At 50.8% G+C, this 12,163-nt stretch overlaps 1 non-coding gene and 1 pseudogene across 1 annotated transcript; both read right to left on the bottom strand.

Annotated features, from left to right (window-relative positions):
• Positions 1–5,829: 5,829 nt before the first annotated feature.
• LOC141231395 (U2 spliceosomal RNA) lies at positions 5,830–6,020 on the bottom strand. Its single transcript, XR_012297805.1, has one exon. It is a non-coding gene; the product is annotated as a U2 spliceosomal RNA (small nuclear RNA).
• Positions 6,021–11,559: 5,539 nt separating this feature from the next.
• Positions 11,560–11,658, bottom strand: LOC141231474 (U2 spliceosomal RNA; annotated as a pseudogene).
• Between the last annotated feature and the right edge of the window lie 505 nt (positions 11,659–12,163).

The raw sequence follows: 12,163 nt of genomic DNA, 5'->3' as shown, positions 1-12,163 counted from the left end.
AAAGAATCCCAACTTTGTGCCAAAGTTCCTGTGCAAATGGGCAATTCCACATAAGGTGCAAGGTGGTTTCGTCATTAACACATGAGTCTCTGGGGCATTTGGCTCTGGCCACCAGGCCTCTCCTGTGTTGAAACTCTCTGGTGGGGAGGCACTGGTGGACCACCATCCATGCGATGTCCTTATGTCCATTTGCTAAGAATTTCCCGAAGACATTCTTCCAAACTTGCTTCGATCTCTCTTCTGAGAAATTTACTATGGGGGTCACATCTTCATTCCTCCTCAGAAAAGATAAAAGCTTCTTGCGGTCTTTAAAAATGTCCATATTAAAATCACCAAGGCTATAAAATCGAACAGTCTTTTCTAAGATTGCTTGGTGTTTGGGGGGGCATAGTAAAACAGGGGAATTCAACGACAACTTAAACCATCTTTTAAAAATCATCCCACAAGTATATTTTAAAAAATAACTTAGCGCACTATTACCATTAAAATGTTTGAAACAAAAGCAGAAATAATTTAAATACAAATAAATATGTAAGTCGGGGACATCCCTTCCGCCGTTCATTTTATTCTTCCTCATTATTTCTCGCCTTAATTTTTCCATTTTGGAGTTCCATAAAAAACATAAAGATCATCCTAGTCATTTTTTTAATTAAAACATCAGAGGGGGGGTACACCATAGCTATATACAGTATGAGGGGTAACAACACTGATTTTATAATTAAAATTTTCCCCTCCATTGTTAGGGACCTCAAACCCCAAAATGATATTTTCTTTGACATTTTTTCTATGACATTCTCCCAGCTTTGAGTTCCCACATTCTCCTCGTTAAAAACAACTCCAAGAATTTTTACATTGTCTCGTTTTATAGTGAGCTGCGGGAGTTGGGCGGTGTCCCAGGATCCCAAAGTCAGACATTCAGATTTATTTAAATTAAGTTTCAAACCGGATGCCTGGGAAAAAAAATCAATGCGCAACACCGCCCTCCGGAGGGAAGCAGGGTCCACGCACACAACCGTCACGTCATCCATGTAGCCAAAGACTCTCACATCACTGCCACCTCCGCCAGGAACAGGAACCCCTCTAATCACTTTGTCTTTCCTTATTGCGCTCAGCAGGGGCTCCATGGCGCAGATGAACAGGATGGGCGACAAGGGGCATCCCTGCTTCACTCCGGACTCAAGGGGAACTCCATCTGTTAAAAAGCCATTAAGAGAAATTTGACTAAAACAATTTTTATATAAAATCTTAATACAATTTAAAAGCATATTAGGGATACCCATTCTTTTTAAAACTCTAAAAAGAAATCTATGAGAGACTCTATCGAAAGCTTTTTCAAAATCTAGGGCTAAAAGAGCTACATTTTGACCCCGGTCTCTGGAATACCAAATTACATCCCTTAATACGTTTAAAACCTCTGAAATACTTCTGCCTGGTACACTACATACCTGCTCAGGCCGGATCAGTTTGGCAATGACACTCCTGAGCCGGTCTGCAACCACCTTAGCAAGTACCTTGTAATCAACATTTAGGAGAGTTATGGGTCTCCAATTCGCTAGAGCACTGCGGTCACCTTTTTTATATATCAAAGACACCACTCCTCTCCTCCACGAAAATGGCAACTGTTCACAAATAAAAACTTCTTTAAAAAGCATAAAAAGGTCCTCTTTTAAAATGTCCCAAAAAGTAAGGTAAAATTCTACAGGTAGTCCGTCACACCCAGGTGCTTTACCCTTAGAGAAACTTTTAAAAACATAAAATAATTCCTCTAAAACAATATCGCGTTCTAAAAACTCCTGGTCTGTAAAATTTAACTTAAAATCGAGATCATTAAGAGCATCAGATAAAAAGGACTCATCTATACACTTTTTACTAAAAAGATGCTTATAAAAGTTAAAAGTAGCATTCAACATTCCCTGCATAGATGTTTCACCCTCTAGATTTGTGATCACTTCTCTTTTATCCATGACTTTTTTGAAGAAGAAGCGAGAGCACTTCTCCCCCTCCTCCAAGTGCTGCACTCTAGAGTTAAAAATAATCTCTTTCCCCTTTGTGTCTATGCAGTTCTGAATTTCAGTTTTTAGGCCAGCAATATCATCTCCCACCTCCACCCCTAGCTCTTTGAATTTAAAAAGTGTTTGTAGTTTGGTGTTAAGATCACTAAAACATCTTTTTTTCTCGCTGGCTTTACGTCTCCCTGCTTTTATAAAAAACATTCTGACTTTTTTTTTCAAAATTTCCCACCAGGTTACCATAGGGGCATCAGAAGGTTTTTGTCGCCGCCAGGCTTGATAGGCTTTAACAAAGTCTTGTCGAATCAGAGGGTCCTCCAGCAGGTAAGTACTTAGACGCCAGAGGCCCCTGTTGACCCTCTGTTCATCCCGGTATTCTAGGTGCACCTCCAAGCCCTTATGGTCAGAAAATATATTTGATGTTAAAACACATTTTACAGGGTTAAAATCATCTGATAGGAAAATAAAATCGATCCTGGAGGACACCCCTCTTCCGGACCACGTGTAACCAGGGTCCGTCGGCAGGAGTGACCTCCACGCATCGCATAATTTAAAATCAGTTATAAAATCTTTCAATAGATGACATGACTTATCCAATTTGCGTAAAGGGTCACCCCCCGCTCGTTGTTCACTAGCACAAAGACAATTAAAATCACCCCCTACGATCAGGGGAGGTGACCCAGTACAGTACAATGGCAATATCCCAAATAAATTAATTCTCTCTTGCTTATCAGGGGGAGCATAAACATTCATTACACGTAGGATAAAACCATTAAATTTAAAATGCACTAAAACCACTCTGCCTGGTACTATTTCTGTGACAGCATTTATTGTAATATTTCTCCCACGACAGAGGAAGCCCACCCCTGCTGACTTGTTGTCGTTGGAGCCAGACCAGATGGAGGGCCCCAGTCTCCAATCTGTCTTGATATCATTATAATTTAGTGCATGTTGTATCCCGCATTCCTGTAATAAACATATGTCAAAGTCAGTGGTTTCTAAGTACTTAAATAGAGCAGCCCTACGAACTGGGCTCTTTAATGACCTCACATTCAGTGAGACAAGTCTTAATGTAGGCATTCATAGGTCAGGGTGGTGGATCTTCCATGAGGACACCTGACTCAAAGCCCTGTATATCAAATTGCTCCAGGACATCCGGGCTAGAGGACCCAAACGACTCGATATTCTGTGAGCTGGCGGTTGCCCCCTCGTAGGTCACGGTTCCCAGCCACATTCCAGGAGACGCTGGGGCTTCGACATTCCGTCTCTTTTTCGGGGCAGACTCCACTAGGTCACTGGTGCAGTCCTCCTCTTCCTCCACCTCCTCCAGGGGGGGAGACTGGTCCATCAGGACAAGATCAGCAACACAGATTTCCTGATGTTCGCCACCTAGAAGCAAAGCCCCCTCATCTGGCTGGCTAATCGCCCTGGAAGATCCTGAGGCCATCGCTGCGTGGTCCCCTGTAGCCAACCGCACAGGGGCACCACCCTCCAGCCCAACAGGATCGGTATCGGGAACCATCGATACGGAGGATACCCTCCCAGAAGGAGGACCCCCCCGCTCCGGTCCATGCGAGGTCCGCCCATCGTTAAGGGACTTCGATGCAGGGGCCGCCCAGAGGGGCCTCCGGCTCCCTGCTCCATCCCAGCCTTCTCGCCCTTCGAACCGCCCTCCGACGCCGGCCTGCCAGTGAAGACCGGTGGGCGCATCGGCTCAGCTTCAGAAGATGCAGCTTCTGCGTAGGTCCTGGTCCTGTTGGGGCATCCTCGGAACATGTGCCCCACCTCACCGCAGAGATTACATTTCCTCCCAGCGGGACAGTCCTTCATTAAATGTCCGTAACAGCTGCAATTATTGCAGCGGTCTACTTTCCTGCCCGTGCAGGACGTTTGGGTATGACCCATTTGTCCACAGTTCCTGCAACATACTGGCATTCCAGGATAAAATAAGTAGCCTCTGCTCTTACCGATTACGAAGGTTGAGGGAGGGTATAGCATTCCTCCCACTCCACTAAGGTCCCTCTTTAGACGGGCCATATACCTTCTCTTGCCGCACCAGAAGCCTACCGCGTTCTTCACAGTACCCAGGTATCTCAAATCATCACAATAGCGGGTAAGGTAGGTCGAGATGTCTGCAGCTTCCACAAAGGGGTTCGGGAAATGCACCACGATGGGGATCTCGTCATAAGCATACAAGAGACAAAAGGTTAGTTCATCCAATTCATCTAAGTAGTTTTTCTCGTTTACCTTTTGTACGAGTTGCTGACAGCATCCCTGGCTCTTGAAGGTGATGGTGTAAGTCCCCTTGTACTCGTTGTCCTGGAAGCAGAATATGTCTTCCCGCCGAAACTCCAGAACTCCAAGAAGAATCCTATGGCAGATGTAGTCCAAATTCTTCTCCATCCTCGATGCTGCTCCAACTTCAATCCTCACGGTGTTCCGCATCCGGGCATCACATGATGAATATGTGAGCGTTGCCGGCATCCTTCACTCAGGAACGTACCGACTCTTCTCTCTGAAAGGCGCAAGCCTTCATGGGATCCCTTCCCGTTGCTCCCGGACTAATCCTTCCTCCCAATAGCAGCAGGGGGGTTAAGTCCCTCCGAAGAGGAACGATCCCCCCAGGCCGAGAGAAAGGGTACCGAGAGCACCTCACAGGCAAGACCACACAGGTAAACCTGATAGATCGTGCCAAAAGGCCGAGAAGCGATAACCAGAATTGGTTTCGAACTACGGAGCCACCCAAGGATCCTGAAGAGTCCATTTGTGGAGATGAGCTCCTGGACTCCCGTTAAGAAGACATGTTGTCAACCTCTAGATCCCTTACATGCCTGCACTTTTCGGCTTGCTGCTGCTGCAATCCACGCGTTTTAGATCTGCATAACTCCACCTCTTTAAACACAGCACCCTCACCCCCTGCTGTTCCCACCCGCCTCAACACCGTTGGAAGGGAGGAGAACCAATTAAGGCGGGGGGTGGGGTGGAACGAGCAGCTGTCTACCCTTAGCAGGAGGGCTGCTGATTACTTACCTCTCCTGCTGCTGCTGGCTGTCCAGCAGCAGACTGAAGGTGGCTGCTGCTGTGCGCAGGTATATAAAGGCTCAGAGCCTATTATGACACGCGCAGCCAGCGTTCCATTGCCACATTCCATCTACTGCAGGCAGGATACCTGGCTGGCTGAATGTCGCTGAGAAGCTCACAGAGACCGCCATAAGCAACAGTTTAACAGAATGCCACAGACTAATCAACCAAACTTTTTGGGTTGGGTTCTCTTTTATAGTCTGCAGGCATTAATTGAAAGAAGTCAGTGTTCCAGCAGAGGGAGACAACGTTTCAGAAAAGGCATTGTAGCAAACCAAAAAAGAAATTTTAAGCGCAGCAGAGTAACCAGCGCACATACCTGTTAGCTCAGGTGAGTTTAAAAGGCTGCTGTTGATAACAAGGGCATTTGCTAAATAGATGGTGTGTGTGCAACAATATACTGAAAGGTCAATTATATTGTGCAGCTTATCTCACCACCTGTAGTTATTTAGGTGAAAGCTCCAAAATGCTTGCCTAATATGTCTGTTTATCCAAAAGGAAGTAAAGAGGGAGAGCTAGAAAGATAGCATTGCGTTACATTACATGGCAATGCAATGCACAGTTGCTGAAGTTGAACCAAAATGAGCTTGTCATCTGGCTTCTGCAACTTTGAACATGAAAAATCCAATGAGGAGAAGAAAAGCAAAGCCAAAGAGTCCATCCCAAAATCCGACAAACAAGCAAAATGAACAAAAAACATTGAATTCAATACTTTCTGATTTTAGAAACTGCATTAAAGAAGGGGTGCACCGGTCCTGGAGATACTGCAATACCAGGTCAATGCGTGGAGTGGACAGAGCAAGCTCTTTTTCCATCTCCCTGTTCTAAAAATCCATTTAATATATGGTCCCCAGATAGGGGACGTATCAGATATTAAACTGATAAGAACAGATTTTGATTGAATATATCTTTTATTAGCACAAAAAATAAGTTAACAGACAGTGTACAGTGCCGCAGCCCAGTACACACAGAATTCTACATCATATTTACATAGCATGAGGATACGACGCACTAACTAGACACATCACACCCCTATGCTACACAAAACACTCAATCTGAAAGAAAAAGCATGTCAATCAATACAGTACGACGAACCGTGATAAGGGATGGGGATTGGGAAAAAGGGGATGGGGAGGGGAAAATCACAGGCCCGAAGCTTTATTGAAAGACAAGACACATAAGGGGAGAGGGGGAGGAGGGGTTTAGTCCTCGTCCTCGTCCTCCGGACCGTCCATGATGGAATAGTCTCTGAGCAGGCTGTGGATCAGCCTGCGGCAGTCCTGGATGGACATCCTCTCCCTCCTCAAGATGAGCCGGTTCCTGGCGACCCAAACGGCATCCTTGAAGCAGTTCATAAGGCGCCAAGCCTCCTGGATGGCTCCGACGGTATGAACCCCAGGGAAGAGTCCGTAAAGCACAGAATGGTGCGATAGGCTCGCCCTGGGGACAGAGTTCCTCAGGTCGTCCTCAAGTGCAGTCAATAGGCGCTGTGCAAATCCGCAGTCCCAAAAAGTGTGCAAAGATGTTTCCTCCACGAAGGGGCACCTTGGGCAGTACCGGGTCTTGCACAGGTTCCGGGCATGCATGAATGACCGGACGGGCAGTCCGCCCTGAATCGCCATCCACGACAAGTCCTTGTGCCCGTTGGTCAGCCTGTCAGACGACACATTTGTCCACACAGTCTCCAGCGTGTCCTGGTGAAGTCCTGTGATGTTCTCCACGTCATCCTTGGCTCTGATTAGCTTGTGGATAGTTTTGGGCTTCCACAAGTCGGGCTTGAGTCCCTCCAGTTGATGCTCCCCCACAAATCGAACGACGTCTCCGTAGAACCATGGCGTCGTCCAGTTGTAGGGGAAGGAGCTGTCCCACTTGTCCCAGCCGAGTCGCCTCCAAAGAGGAAGCAGGAAGAAGCGAGACATGGACCTGCCCGCGGAGCCATTCTTGACTTGCAAAGTCCGGCGGACACAATCACACACAAAAGAGGATCGCAGGAGGGTGGGGATATCTGGAACGCCCTTCCCACCCTTGCGAGGCTCCTTGTACATGATGGCCCGCCTGAGTCTGTCCATCTTGGATCCCCAGACAAAGTGAAACACTGTCCTGGTAATGGCCCTGCACACAGTGACGTGTGGGGGCCAGGCCTGCGCCGTGTACTGCAAGACGGGCAGGACCTCATTACGCAGGACGAGTGCCTTACCCTCACAAGTGAGGTGTCTGAGGCTCCAGAGTCCGATCCGTTGCTTCACCTTGGCCAAGCGTTCTTGCCAGGACTTGAGGGCCGCTCCTTCCTTCCCGAACCAGACTCCCAGCACCTTGAGGAAATCCGGTTGAATGTTGAAGGGGAAGGGGGCGGAGGAGGCCGGCTGCCAATCCCCGAAGAGCATGGCTTCCGACTTCCTGCAGTTGACTTTGGCCCCTGAAGCCCGGCCGAACCTCTCACACGTCTGGACGAGGGCGTCGACTGAACCACGATCAGCGCAGAAGACGGTGACGTCGTCCATGTAGAGCGAGCACTTGACCTCGTGTCGTCCCGGACCCGGTGCGGTGATCCCTCTGATCTCTCCATTCTGCCGGATAGCCTCTGCGAAGAGTTCTATAACACAAACAAAAAGAAGAGGTGATAGAGGGCAGCCTTGTCTGACCCCAGAGAGGACAGGGAAGGGGTCAGTCTTCCAGCCGTTCACCAACACCGAGCTGTGGATATCAAAATACATCAGACGGACATACGAACAAAACATGTTACCCAAACCTAACCGGTGCAGAGCTCGGCCCATGAACTCGTGGGAAACCCGGTCGAAGGCCTTCTCCTGATCCAAGGAGACCAGGGCCGCGTGTGCGCGGCGGACCTTGATGTACTCGACCGTGTCCCGCACGAGAGCGAGGCTGTCTGCGATGCGACGTCCAGGGATGCCGCAGGTCTGGTCCGGGTGGATGATCCGTCCGATGACCGTCTTAAGTCGTGTCGCCATCGTCTTGGCCAGGATCTTGTAGTCCACGTTGAGCAGAGTGATGGGACGCCAATTCCTCAGGTCGCACCTCTCTCCCTTCCGCTTGTACAGGATCGTGACCATTCCTTCCCTCAAAGATGGAGGCATTCTACCCTCCACCACCATCTCCTCGTACAGGTCCAACAGGTCCGGACAGATGAGGTCTCCCAGCGCTACATAGAGCTCCGCTGGAAGACCATCACTGCCCGGGGTCCTGCCGGTCCTAAAGGATTTAGCGGCAGAGAGCAATTCGCCCACCATCAGAGGTTTGTCCAAGGCTGCCGTGCCTGCAGGATCAAGATGGTTAGTGATACCTGACAGGAACTTATCAGCAGCGTCGGGGTCGGTAGTCTTGTGGGAGTAGAGTTCGCTGTAGAAGTCGCTGACGACCCTCATCACGTCCTCCTTCCCACGTCGCATGTTTCCGCTCTCGTCTCGCAGCTCGTTCAGGGGCGTGTGACCGGCATGAAGTTTCCTGAAAAAGAATGAGTTACATTTCTCACCCTTCTCCAGATTCTCCACTTTGGAACGGAAGATGATTCGCTTGGACTCCTCCTCAAAGTGCCTTTTCAGGCTCTTCTTGGTCTCCTCCAGCTCCTCCCTCACGTCCCAGCCGCAGTGAAGAAGGTCCTGCAGCGACCGCAGCTCGCGCTGCAGCCCTCTGAAGTCCCTCCTCTTCTCACACTCCTGTTGTCGACCCTTGGCCTGAAAAACAGCGAAACTCAAGTTTAACATATTCCCACCAATCAGAGACTGTTTGGAAGCTACCCTTGTAGGACTGCCACATTGCGTAGGCTGCTCTCAGCTCCTCCACGACTTCATCCTGAGCCAGCAGAGCACAATTCAGCTTCCAGGAGCCGGGGCCGGACGGAAAACCGTCGCCGAGGACACCTTGTAAGTGAATGGCTCTGTGGTCGGAGAAGAAGCAGGAGACCATCGAGTGCCTACTCTGCCTGACTGCCCGAGAGGTGAACACAAAGTCAATCCTGGAGCGGAGTGAGCCATCGGGTCGGCTCCACGAATAGTTCGTGGAGCCTCTCCCCATGGAGCCCACCACGTCCTGAAGAGAGGCCTCGGTTACCATCTCGATGAGCAGCTTGGACGTGATGTCCAACTTGGCAGATGTGCCAGAACTACGACCGTCCTCCTCGATGGGGCAGTTGAAATCCCCGGCCATCACTAAGGTCCTGGTGGTGGCAAGCTGAAGCCGCAGGGTCTGGAAAAGCTCCAAACGCTCATTCTTCAGTGGGGACGCATACACGTTGATGAACCTGACAGGTTCTCCCGCCCAGTTGCCATCTACAACAAGAGCCCTGCCGCAGATGAGCTCCTGGACGGACTCAAGCGTGAATGCGCCCCCCCTGATCAGAATTGCGACCCCCGCAGACTTGCAGTCACCCCCACCGGACCAGTAGGATGGACCGTGGGACCACTCCCTGGCCAGATGTTTGAAGGACCTAGAGGAGGGAAGGGAACATTCCTGCAACATATAAACATCACACAACTGGGAAGTAAGGAAGGCATAAATAGTCTGACGTCTGAACTTGTCCTTGATGCTCCTGACATTAATGGAAAATAAGTTAATATTAGCCATCATGTAGGGAAAAAAGAAAAAGTTAGCGCAGGCAATACACCTTAGTTACCACTCCGGTCGGGTGGTCCCTCGTCGGTGTTGACTGCTGGTGACGGGATCACCAGCAGGCCCTCTTCCTCCATCTGGTCAAGCAGCGCGGCCTCGATCTCGGCGACCACCAGTTCCTCCTCTTCTGGCTCGGCCACCAGGGTCTCAACCATGTGCTCCATCTCTTCTGGCTCAGGGAGGGTATCCTCCTTTTCGCCTACGAAATCCAGAATCTTCTTTTTGGAGGATTCAGTAGCAGGGCTGTCCTCCACCTTCCTCTTTCCCCGGGTTGGAACTGGGGAGACAAGAAGGGGAAAATCCTCCTCGGAATAGATAGCGGCGGTTGGAGGAAAGGTTAATTCCACCGCTACCATGGTCTGGGGAGGGAGAGTGGCTGCCGGGGCAGGGGAAAGGACACCTGCTGAGGAGTAGGGGAAGGAGGAAGAGGAAGTGGAATCCTCAGCAGGGGTGGCCGGGGTGGGGGGGGATTGGACGGGGGTGGCAGGGGGAGGGATCGAGAGAGGGGTGACAGAACTCTTACCCTCCTTTGACTTTTTCTTCTGCTTCGGAGCTGCTGGGACCGTCGCTGGGGCTTTGGCCACCGACTCCTTGACCGCTTTGGCCTTGGTCGTCTCGGCCTTGGCCGCTGGGGCCTTGGTCGTCGCGTCCTTGACCTTCACAGGCCTGGTCGTCGGGGCCTTGTCCTCCGTAGCTGGGGTCGTCGCAACCACCGATGCCCAGGATCTCACGCCTGGGGCAATCCTTGTACAGATGAGCCGCCAGCCCACACAGGTTGCAGGACGTCTTCTTCGGGCAGTCCTTCGAGCTGTGTCCCGTCACTCAACAAATCCTGCAGGCATCCTCCTTGCAGTCCTTCATCTCGTGGCCGTTCTTGCCGCATCTCCTGCAGTTCCGCGGCATGTCCGGGTAATAGATGAGGCCGTAGGAGTTGCCCAGGGAGAATGTCGGGGGCAGGTGCCGAAGTCCGTCTGAGTACGCCAGGTCCCTGTGAAGTCTAACGGTCACCGACCACTTACCTGTCCAGAAGCCGAGTCCATTCAGGATGTGAGAGGGTTCCTTCACAACCAAACAGAAGCGTCTCAGGAAGGTACAGATGTCTTGGCCTGGGGTGTGCGGGTTGCGCATGGAGACCGTGATCCTCCTTTCATCCCTCTGGATAGGGCAGCTACCTGTAAAGGCAGAGAAAGAATTATCCGGTCCTTTTGCGCTTACCATTTCCCAGAACCTCCTGCAGGTGTTCACAGTGGCGAAGGTGACGAAGAAGATCCCCGTCAAGAAGGTCTGGATGCTGAGGGTGTCCGACCTGGAGAAGCCTCGATCCAGCAGCATCTTCTGGCAGAACACGTCCGAGGACATGTCCGGCACCCTCCCATCCACTTCCTTCAGCTTCAGGGCCACCGTCTGCCGCATCCATGGCTCCAGGGCTGGAGCTTCGTGGCGGGGCTTCTGGGGTCCCTTCTGCTGGCCAGTCGTGGAGGCAGAGTCCTTGGGGTCAGAATCGGCTCCTGGCTGGGCCCTCCTGGCTGTCCCCAGCTCCAGGCTCTTCTTTTCGGCCTTCCTCGCAGCGCTTGCCATGGCTTTCCTCCTGCAGTTACTTCTTGGAGCTGGATCTGGAACTCTTCCCGGAATGGGTGGAGCTATGCAGATTCTTCTCCCGTCGTGTTCTGGACAAATTCCCCGAAAGGTCTTTGTCTCGATGATTTTCTTCCTCGAAGATTCCACAGGACAGCCCGATTCTTCTCCGAGTCTTCGTCTTCTTCTGGATTCTTTAGAGCTTCTTCCTCCCACCGATATCCGCCTTCGTTCTCTGATGTCAGCTGGGCTCCGAAGCTCTTCTCCTTTCGAGTTCGATCGCTCTCGTCAAGTGTAGATCGTAGCTCTTGTGTTCTTAAAAGAACAGATACTACACTTGATCTTAGCCAAAAGGCCGAGAAGCGATAACCAGAATTGGTTTCGAACTACGGAGCCATCCAAGGATCCTGAAGAGTCCATTTGTGGAGATGAGCTCCTGGACTCCCGTTAAGAAGACATGTTGTCAACCTCTAGATCCCTTACATGCCTGCACTTTTCGGCTTGCTGCTGCTGCAATCCACGCGTTTTAGATCTGCATAACTCCACCTCTTTAAACACAGCACCCTCACCCCCTGCTGTTCCCACCCGCCTCAACACCGTTGGAAGGGAGGAGAACCAATTAAGGCGGGGGGTGGGGTGGAACGAGCAGCTGTCTACCCTTAGCAGGAGGGCTGCTGATTACTTACCTCTCCTGCTGCTGCTGGCTGTCCAGCAGCAGACTGAAGGTGGCTGCTGCTGTGCGCAGGTATATAAAGGCTCAGAGCCTATTATGACACGCGCAGCCAGCGTTCCATTGCCACATTCCATCTACTGCAGGCAGGATACCTGGCTGGCTGAATGTCGCTGAGAAGCTCACAGAGACCGCCATAAGC

This window comes from Phyllobates terribilis, unplaced genomic scaffold (assembly GCF_046119375.1).
Source record: "Phyllobates terribilis strain yellow unplaced genomic scaffold, ASM4611937v1 Scaffold_505__1_contigs__length_1300667, whole genome shotgun sequence".
Classification (NCBI taxonomy): domain Eukaryota; kingdom Metazoa; phylum Chordata; class Amphibia; order Anura; family Dendrobatidae; genus Phyllobates; species Phyllobates terribilis.
Note: the sequence above shows the minus strand (reverse complement) of the source record. Positions and strands in the feature narration are given on the sequence as shown.